Here is a 9,634-nt window from a genome sequence, read left to right on the forward strand (position 1 = left end):
TTGTATTTAACAGGAAGTTAGCAGAAGCACAGCATTTTGCCAGAGGTGAACTGAGGTGTGAATAGTGACTCTTTTTTTTCCAGCTTGGTACTTGGTCATTTATTTGAAATGAAATATATAAAAATATAATCACAATATCAACTTCAGAGTCAACTTTTAGACTTTAAAGATGGAGCAGCAACAGCCACGCCATTTTAGCTGCTACTGGGCTTTAGCAGTGCATATTGTCAAACGCATTTGCATCTATGTGTAACTGAATTTCAAACAACCTTTCAGGGGCGGGGCACCAGGGCTGTTTGGCCTGGTTGGCTATCATGCCAATATTGAGCAAAAAGGCTTTGAAGTATTACAGTATTAACATTCATCATATGAGCAACACAAGTTATATTTGTGGTGAAAATCGATCAGCAAAGATGATCAAAAATGACTGGTCATCTAAGCAGCTCATCTTTGTAAGGGAAGTATTCTCCAGGATGTCAATGATTCATTTTCATCTGGTAGAAAAATAACCATTTCTCTTCAGTTGTGGCATCATGATCTCCGTGTCAGTTGAGTCTTTCTTGTACGACAATGTGCAGTTGTGCCACCAGGCTTTCCTTTCACTCAGTAGTTTGTAAGCAGGTGCTGGAAGTTGATCTCAGCACATTTAGCCCATTCTGGTGTATAAACTGAGAGCGCACACACAAACAAACACATACGCAAGTCCACATCCACCACATGGGCTGTAAACCCAAGAGATTATTTTTGGTGTGCAACAAAATCTCAGATAAGCAGATACAGCCATTCAGGCTCTGCATATCCCCCTCTTTTGCAAATCTGCTCCATCATCCCCCTCCTCTCCAAAACTTGGCCTGCTGTCTGCACTGATGCTCCTCGCCAGCCAACAAACAGCAGATGGATCTAGAGAGAAAGACGCACGGTCATGGTGACAGTAGGATTTATTCACCTGCGGACTGCAAATCATGTAAGATACTGGTATATGCACATGGTGGGGGATGGGGTGATTTGTGAAAGCAGGGCAAAAGGAAATCGAGCAAAGAGCCAGTGAAATAGAGAGAGTGTGGATGAGGAGAAAATATTCACAGGTCAAATAAAAAAATGTGTATAAAATAAACACAGTGATGAGACAAACACAACTGTTAAAGTGCTGAGACTAACATTTCCTCATAGATGTCCGTGTGGCTGTCTGGAATCATTATACTGCACACCCAGTTAACCTCAAGCCATCCTGTGGCATGGAAAGACTGATACAACACAGACAGACGGTGTTCAGAGGAGTCAAGATCATGAATGATTTACCTGAGGAGCATGGGCATGAAGCCAGGAAGAACGCCTTCATTAATTTATAAATTAGACGTACAGCTAACCCAATGAGTGATTAATTAATAACAATACCCTTATATTATAAAGGAATACCGACACAGGGATTTTGATATGAATAAACAGTTTCTCTCTCTGTCTAGTCAAAACTAAAAAGCAAATCCTCCACAGTCAAATGCATCAAAGTCGGAGTCTGCTTCAAAGTCGAAGCTGTTGAAGTGTGGGGAGTCGACATCCTGGCTGCAGGCGTGGAAGGAGCCTCCTGCGGGAAGCTCAGAGAAGCCCCCTGTGCCGTGGGCGATCTCTGGGGCTCGGCTGGCAAGGGGAGAGGACGGGGAGCAGGAGCTGAGGTAGCCCAGAGCAGAGGAGGCCGCTGCCCCTCCCATCAGTAGGCACACCGCCCTCACCGCCCGGGCATCGCTGCTGTTGCCATGGCGAAGGCAATCTGACATGCGATGAGGGGGGGCCACAGAAACACTGCGCAGAGGCCGCCGTGGTCCGCTGGCTGTAGAAGCAATTTAAAAAATAACATCAACATTATGCAACAATATATATTCAATTGGATGATTGTTTTTATTAAATACATGAAATTAGGGAAAATTGGCAAGTTGTCAAATTATCAGTTTAATGTTCAGCGTGGGTTTTGGAGATTTGTATTATTTTTGCTCTTTATCCAGACTTTGAGCCAGTCAGTCGTTTCTCTGCCTTTAACCAGAGCAGTTACTTGATCCCAAAGTCCTCCAGGATTCAAAAAAATAATCAGATTGCTGTTAACGCCCCTCTCCGCAGTTCTTTGCAGTTTTTCTTTTTTTGGAACAATGTGCTAGTGTACACTATCAAGCTAGTACAAAACAGAGAGCTAATCCAAAAATGTTATCTTTCATATATCTATCACAGGAGTTGGTCTTCTAAACCAGAACTAAAAGGCAAGTAAATAGCATAATCAAATTCATTAGGTGGAAACATATATGCTCGAACTCCATGTTGTCTGCTGGATGTGTAAGCAGAGAACAGCTTGCTTACATGTTAGTCACAATAATCTATTTATTTTAGTCTCCACGCTCACCAGTCTCCCACAGCTTAGAGAGCTCACTGGACTGTAGCCTTACTTAAGAAAACACAAACGTGAAGAAAACATGGCAATATACGCGTCACATTTAGGAACAGCTGCAAATGAATCAAACACAAGCTGCAGTAATTGACAAACACATTCAAAATACAAACATGCTGCAAGTCAAACTGATGAAAACATGCTTTTAGGCAGTAGCTTAGACTTCCAGACTTCTGTGTGTTTCTTTATGCCCCAAATGTGTTGTCAAATTGGTTTCTTAATTTGCTTGTGTTTTTATTATTTGTATGTAACACTTTTTCTAAATGTAGCTTATGTGTTGTGGAAGTGGTGAAGATGCTTTCTTCATTTGCTTTTGTTTTTTTTACAAAATTACTCTGCATTGAACTCTCTCAGCCACCGTACTATACCCCGTCATGCAGCTTTCACTCGTCAGTTACTACATCAGTCAAGTAACTGCAGATGACATGATAGCAGACCTTGGTTTTGGCTTCTGTCTCTGAGGGAGCCTCCCCGTTCAGTGAATCGGGACAAAGGAGGGGTGCCCTCACCAACCCTGGGTGACCCGGGGTCTTTATCACTGGAGGAGTCGGGCAGGGGGTCTCTGTCGGTGATGCAGGGAGTGATGCTGCGCTTTCTCTGAAGGGTCAGGGGTGACATGACACCCTAGAAAATGAGACAAACACAAGGTTATTATATCATAGAGTCTAACTGTAACACACATATTGTGAAAAACATTCAAAGAATTCCCTTTGGATGTTTGTAGATATTAAACGTTTTTAAGATTCATATGTTTTCAAATATTACTAGAAACATATAAATAAACACACCACTAGAAATGAGAGGTGAATGGTTGAGATGAAGACATGAAAGTTGAATGAAGCAACAGCAGGACCAGGCTGAAGTCAAAACTGCTGACTCACCTCTCTCACTTTCCTGATCAATGTCAGCCACAGACTGTGAAAGGTAAAATGACAAGTCATATATATATATATATATATATATCAATCTTTCTGAAACTTTCATGCCTATAAAGTCCTTTGAATTGAACTGAATTGAATATCTGAACCAGATCGAGGCTTGTAGATCTTTACAACAACACAAGGAAAAGTGTGGCAGTGTCCCAATCTGATAACCATCTGCAGTAAACATGTCTTATAGTAAGTGGGACAAAGGTGACCTAAATTCCAGCATGTGTGTATCAATATGTCACCATGTGCAGTTTACATTTGATAATGACTGGGGCAAAGGACTGTGTGTGTGTGTGTGTGTGTGTGTGTGTGTGTGTGTGTGTGTGTGAGAGAGAGAGAGAGAGAGACCCACTTGCAGTCATCTGGGTTGTCAGTGAGAAGCAGCAGGAACTTGTTCTGAGGTAGGATGAGGGCGAAGCAGCAGTCCCTCCTGCCCCCTGGAGGCAACTTGGGCAGGTCAAGTATTTCCCGTCCTTCTACAATCGACTCACAGTTGGTTTGTAGTGCTACCACCTGGTCAGGAGGGGACTCTGCATCGCGGCACACCAACAGGCTTCCCTCCATGGTCAGCACAAGGTACCTCTCCTTCCACTGCTTAAACATGAAGCCCCCTGCAGCAAGAAAAGGAAACAGAGAGAGGCGTGTATGTAGGAGCAGGAGTTAATCCACATATTTCCCCTTTGAGTGTAGCCACTTGTTGTCATTCATTTTTGTTCCGCATGAAAAACAACAGCGATGTAAAACATATTTTGTTGAGCTACCTCCTGTTCTACCGTCACAGAATTCCTCCTAAACTCTAGAGTTTCCCAAATATTATCACACTGAGGGACCAGAAAATTACAAACACCTGAAACGTTTTAATGATTAGTTCATGCTGAGTCGTCTTTTAGGTGTTTGTGTGTTGATTACGTTATTTGAGGCTGTGCTTTGGACTGCACTGTATTGACAGTTGTTTTTAATTCAGTAATATGTCCAAATCCAAAGTTTGTATAATTGGATAAATATTATGATAAAATATTAGTACATGTATAACAACATATAATACAATGTGATTCAATACAAGAGCAAGAGCACAAACTACAGCCTCGAGCTGAATAGTCACTTCTCTGTCAACATCAGTTAACATACAAGTTTACATTTCATACAACATTTGTCACATAGCCGTGGGAATGAATGTCATTACACTACACAAGAGGAAATAATCTGTGGAAAACTTTACTTTATAAAGGTCATTGTCATATCCAAGTCCCCAGGACATCATTTCAATTCGAAGGAAGGGCTGTTCTAAACCTGTACTGTATATAAAGCATATCATATTTGCAGAAATGTAAACTAGACATAGACAGTAGGACAACAGCGCTCAGAGCAGCGTTAAAGTGTGAAGGTTTCATTTAAATAATTATTCATGTAAATCTCTCTGTCCTTGCAGCCAGCCATCTAGGGCAGCTCTATCAGCAATAATGCACTGTTAATCAACTTCTCTCATTACCTATAGGGCTTAAGTGTCAATATTTGTGTATCTCTTAAAGGGAGCCTTTAACCTGTAGAAAGAAAAGGAAAGGCTTCTGTTTTTGGAACAAACTGTGAGTTTTCAGGACAGGACACACATGATGGCGTTAGATTGTAAGTGTCCCAGACAGCCGTCCATTGTGTAATAATGATAATAGATGGAGAGCCCGTGTTGATGGAAGGGGAAGATCTGCTCTATTTCTCCATACAGAGGATTAAAGATGAACAGGTGGATTTTGCAAAAGAGAGAGAGAGAGAGAGAGAGAGAGAGAGAGAGAGAGGTATATGAGTTTAAATACCTGTTATCATGGCATCTAGATCTATATAGATTTGACATTATAAAACATTATTGTTAAGGTATTTTACTGTTATTAGTCCACAGTTGAGAGAGAAAGAAGATAAAAAAAGTAAAGAACTGCTGACATTGCTAGTAAACAGTTTCTTCTGCCTCAGTCCCCTGAGCCACTATCAAATGAAATCGAGGGAGATATAAAACAGATGTAACATAAGCACAAAGACATGAAACACTGGCTGAATCCTGACTTGGCTTTGAAAATGAACATCTCGTCATTCAATAAAAAGACATCTGGGAGTGATTATATCACACAAAGTGACTCTCAGATTGATATCATTCATCTTACAGTTGAAGTGCTGATCTGAGACAGCATTTCTCTTCACTCATTGTTAAGTCAACAGCCTCTTGAGCTCTGCTGTTCTTACAAGAATAACTGCCAAAAACACATTACTCCTTGGAGGAAAAATAAGTTCAATACACTCCAAACAAAAAGGCTAAATTTAAGACTGTAAAAGTGTCATTTTGTCAACTAAAAGCCTGACGTCTTTCAAAAGGTGTAATAATTTGTTTTAATGGCCATTTCAGATCAAAACTCTCCACATGGACCAAATAATGATTTCAACTCTGATCATACACTGTCAGATTGTGATTATCATACAAACATAGCTAACTCAGATGTCAAGTAGAAACTGCAAACATAGGTGATAGGGAGAATATTTAAAAAACACTGCACATCAAGTAACCCACATTTAATGCTTAAAAAAACATGTAATTCACTGAAGTAAAGCTTGACCTTGACTTCTGATACAGTATATAGGATGAGCACAAACATGAAGGAAACAACAATCAGACAAAGAGATACGGTCTATCACCCATTACATGAAGGAATCAAAGCAGGCCTACCATATTTCCTGAGGAAGCCTCGATGAACGCCTGCTGTGCTCATGCCTGTGGTCATCACAGCACCAAGGGCTGAAATGAGAGGCATTTGATGCTGAAAAATAGGGTAAGAGAGAGAGAGAGAGAGAGAGAGAGAGAGAGAGAGAGAGAATAATCCCCACTATCCTTCCTTAAACCCACGCTGTTGTGAGTGGAATTGGAGCCGTCCCTGCTTATGCACACGTAAACATCATATGAGTTTAAGGCCCAAATAATCACAACAGCAATGGATAAATCCCACCAGGAAGATCCTATGATTTTCATTGCGGCCATCACCAGATGTCATGCTGGACTTTCCCATACTGCTCCTCTCTCAGGAACACGCGCACAGATTTAAGCCTCTATTTGCAGTCCTGTCCACAACATATGGACGGTTCATAATAGCTTATCATTAAACTGTCATCAAACCTGTTTCCCAGTGTATGCCTGTGCCCTTGGATGGCGTCCGAACCAGGGCTTGGATCACCTCCCGCTAAAGCAGATTAAAACAGAGGGATTATTATTCTTGCACAGCTGGATGCCTGTTGTTGCAGTGCTGTGGATAGACCCAACCAAGATCTTAATCTGCCCAGACCTGGGATACATGCCCCCCTCAAAGCAACAACCTCCAAGATAGTAACTGTTTTTCAATGTCATATATCCAAGTGAGATTAAATGACTCATTGTTTGGCTTGTGCTTGCTTATCACAGTTAGAATAACACTATGTAACAGGGGGAATCTAGGAGAGACTATCACACAACAGTCAAACAGGTCTTATATTTACAGATAAATGGGCTATAAGGTGGTGGCAGCCTGAAAGAGAAACAGAGACACACAGTTTATTTATCCAATGGGGAAAGTAAGTACAGTGCATGGGATTCAGCAGGAGATGACAAATAGTCAACTGAGGCAAAAGTTGGATAAAATACATACATTGATGTAAAATAAGCCAGGAGGAGCAATCCAAATGACATTTTCTCTCCTCAGCCATATCTATTCATGTACAGTGTAGGTACCTTTGAATGAAACTCCTCCAAATTGTGGGTTTAATGGACAAAGTATATAAATTAAATATACACAAAAGTCTTTTTTGTGTTTGTCAAATATACCAATCCCCAAAAAAAGTTGTCAAAGAGAAATGATCTGAAATGAACTGCATGACACCAGCAACATGCCAAAACTTTTGTTTCAAGCCTATTTCTGTTTCGAGTGGCTCGGTAAGTTTATTCCCAGTAACAATTGGCTGTGTTTATAGTTCATGTGAAATCATAAATAGAGCTAGCTATTAAAAGCCAAGTGTTGATGGAAAACCAGGTTCTCGTCCTTACAGTGACTGTTGTTTTTCCATCGGACAGATCTGTGCTCTCAAGTGCATTTTTATGAACTCTATACATCTATAAAAGAAAGCAGATGTTCAAAATCGAGGAGTGTCAGACTCTAGTAAGGGTTGGACTCATTAGGCATCTGCTCTACTGTTTGTTGCTGGATAACTCATTGCAGGGTTCAGTCTTGCTGTCATTGTATCACTGGTTGCTTTTGGACCCACCCCAGAGTGACCAAGAGGACACACATATGAAGTAATATTCTCTGATGTTTTAGCCCTGGTTTGGCCCAATATACTCTTATGTTATAGCCCTCATTTGGTCCACCAGCTCTGGAGAAAAATGTCTGTCTCTCATTGTGTGGCTTGTCTTCAACAGACACTAGTTAACTCTGACTCTCCTCCATTTGGGCTGTTGATTCTCAGTGGGATCGACAGGACAGGCCATGTTTTTATATCACAGGGATTTTTTAGGTTCCTTGTTAAAAGCACATAACATAGTGCTAAATGAATAAGTAAATGAATACACATTTTGGTTTCAGAACACAAGGCAGGTGGTTTACAGAGCAGAAATGTATGCTGTAGCAGACAAAAAAATGCAATTTAATTTCAGATGGACTAAGACACTGAATAATATTGTGGTGTATGTTTCTGGCTGAATCTGAGTGCTCACTGCAGGTACCTTGTTGTTGGGAGTGTTGTTTGATGTCTGAACAAAAGGGCCTACAATGAGTTTACTAAAATATATTATACTGATTGTTCCTGTGCACAAGAAAGTAATATTTCTGATGTTAATGAGAACATATCATTACACCAGCAATTTAATGTAGATCAGTTTTGTGGACATGAAATATATATTCAAGTAATAAGAAAACACTTGAGTGCATGTACTGCACCTAAGGACAGTCAGACTCCTAACAGTGGCGATGACTATGTGATTGCAGAAGGCTTTGCATTTGTCACCAGCAGGGGGCAGAAGAGCCTCTGTAAACTACAGACAGTCACGTGTCATTATGGGCCTTGTGATGTATCAACAGGTTGGGGGAAGAAGTTTGTCTGGCAGCATCCAGTCTGCAGTAAGAAGAAGAAGAAGGAGAAGAAGAAGAAGAAGAAGAAGAAGAAGAAGAAGAAGAAGAAGAAGAAGAGTGTTGCTTATTGTTAGCATCCCCAGGTGGCCCTGTAGCTGGGAGAGCAGAAGGAAGGTGTTTCCCATGTCTTGCAGCCAATAGGGACTCTCCTTCAAAACTAACAGGCTGTTTTGTTCAGCAGACAGTGGAGACTAACTAGGATATTGCCACTGCAGTCTGCCTTTGTGAGAGAACATAATAACCAGTGTCCATAACTTGTGTTGTTGGTACAACTGGTTTTATTACTGGAATCATGTGCTTTCAACTTTGTTAATCCACTTTAGCTTCATCTAAGAATCCATAAATCTTTAAATCTTGGTGTTCTGTGAATCAGGTTTGCTGGATTTTGAGGTGGCTTAAACCTAAACACTGAGTCCTGCGGAGCTTATGCCCATCCCCCTCAAAACCCAAACATTCACTCCTTCCAGGCCCATCCAGCCCCAAAACTTTGTGTTTTTGAGTAGAACACCCCTCTTTCTTGTACAGGACCCCCTCGGTGACCCTCTTCCCTCCCTCCCTGCCTCTCTCTCTGTGCTTCTATCTGGGAGCAGTGAGAGCACCATTGCTCAAGCTCCTATTGAAAAGAGAGGATATACAATGGGGTCTTTCTCAGTCTCTCTCTGTCTCCATTAAAGACCCTGGGAAAACAACACTGTCCACAGAGCTGCTCTTAAAGGGCCAGTGGGACCCAGGTCTTCGCAACCTGAGAGTCCCAGCACCACCCATCATTTTCATGGGAAAAGAAAAAACAGGCATCTACGCAGCAAATCAATTATTCATGAATGGTATGTGAACTCTGCAGGGCCTTCTCCCAGGCAGCTAGGGCCAGCATCACTTCTGTCCAAACACACACAGCCACCTCAGACATCACAGTCTACAACAACACAAAAAGCCCCACACTGCTGCTGCTCCCTGCGTCTGATGGGAATCAGGGACAGCAGCATTTATTTAGTCTACAGCTGATGATGCTTCAGTCTGTTTTGGCTGAAATTGAATGTTCAAACAAATTCCCAGACATTCTGATTACATAATCCTGGTTATGCAGAGTGACAATAAATACAAAAAGAATATTCTGAATTTTATTACTATTAATTTACTGTAAT

The sequence above is a fragment of the Enoplosus armatus genome, chromosome 5, assembly GCF_043641665.1.
Source record: "Enoplosus armatus isolate fEnoArm2 chromosome 5, fEnoArm2.hap1, whole genome shotgun sequence".
Classification (NCBI taxonomy): domain Eukaryota; kingdom Metazoa; phylum Chordata; class Actinopteri; order Centrarchiformes; family Enoplosidae; genus Enoplosus; species Enoplosus armatus.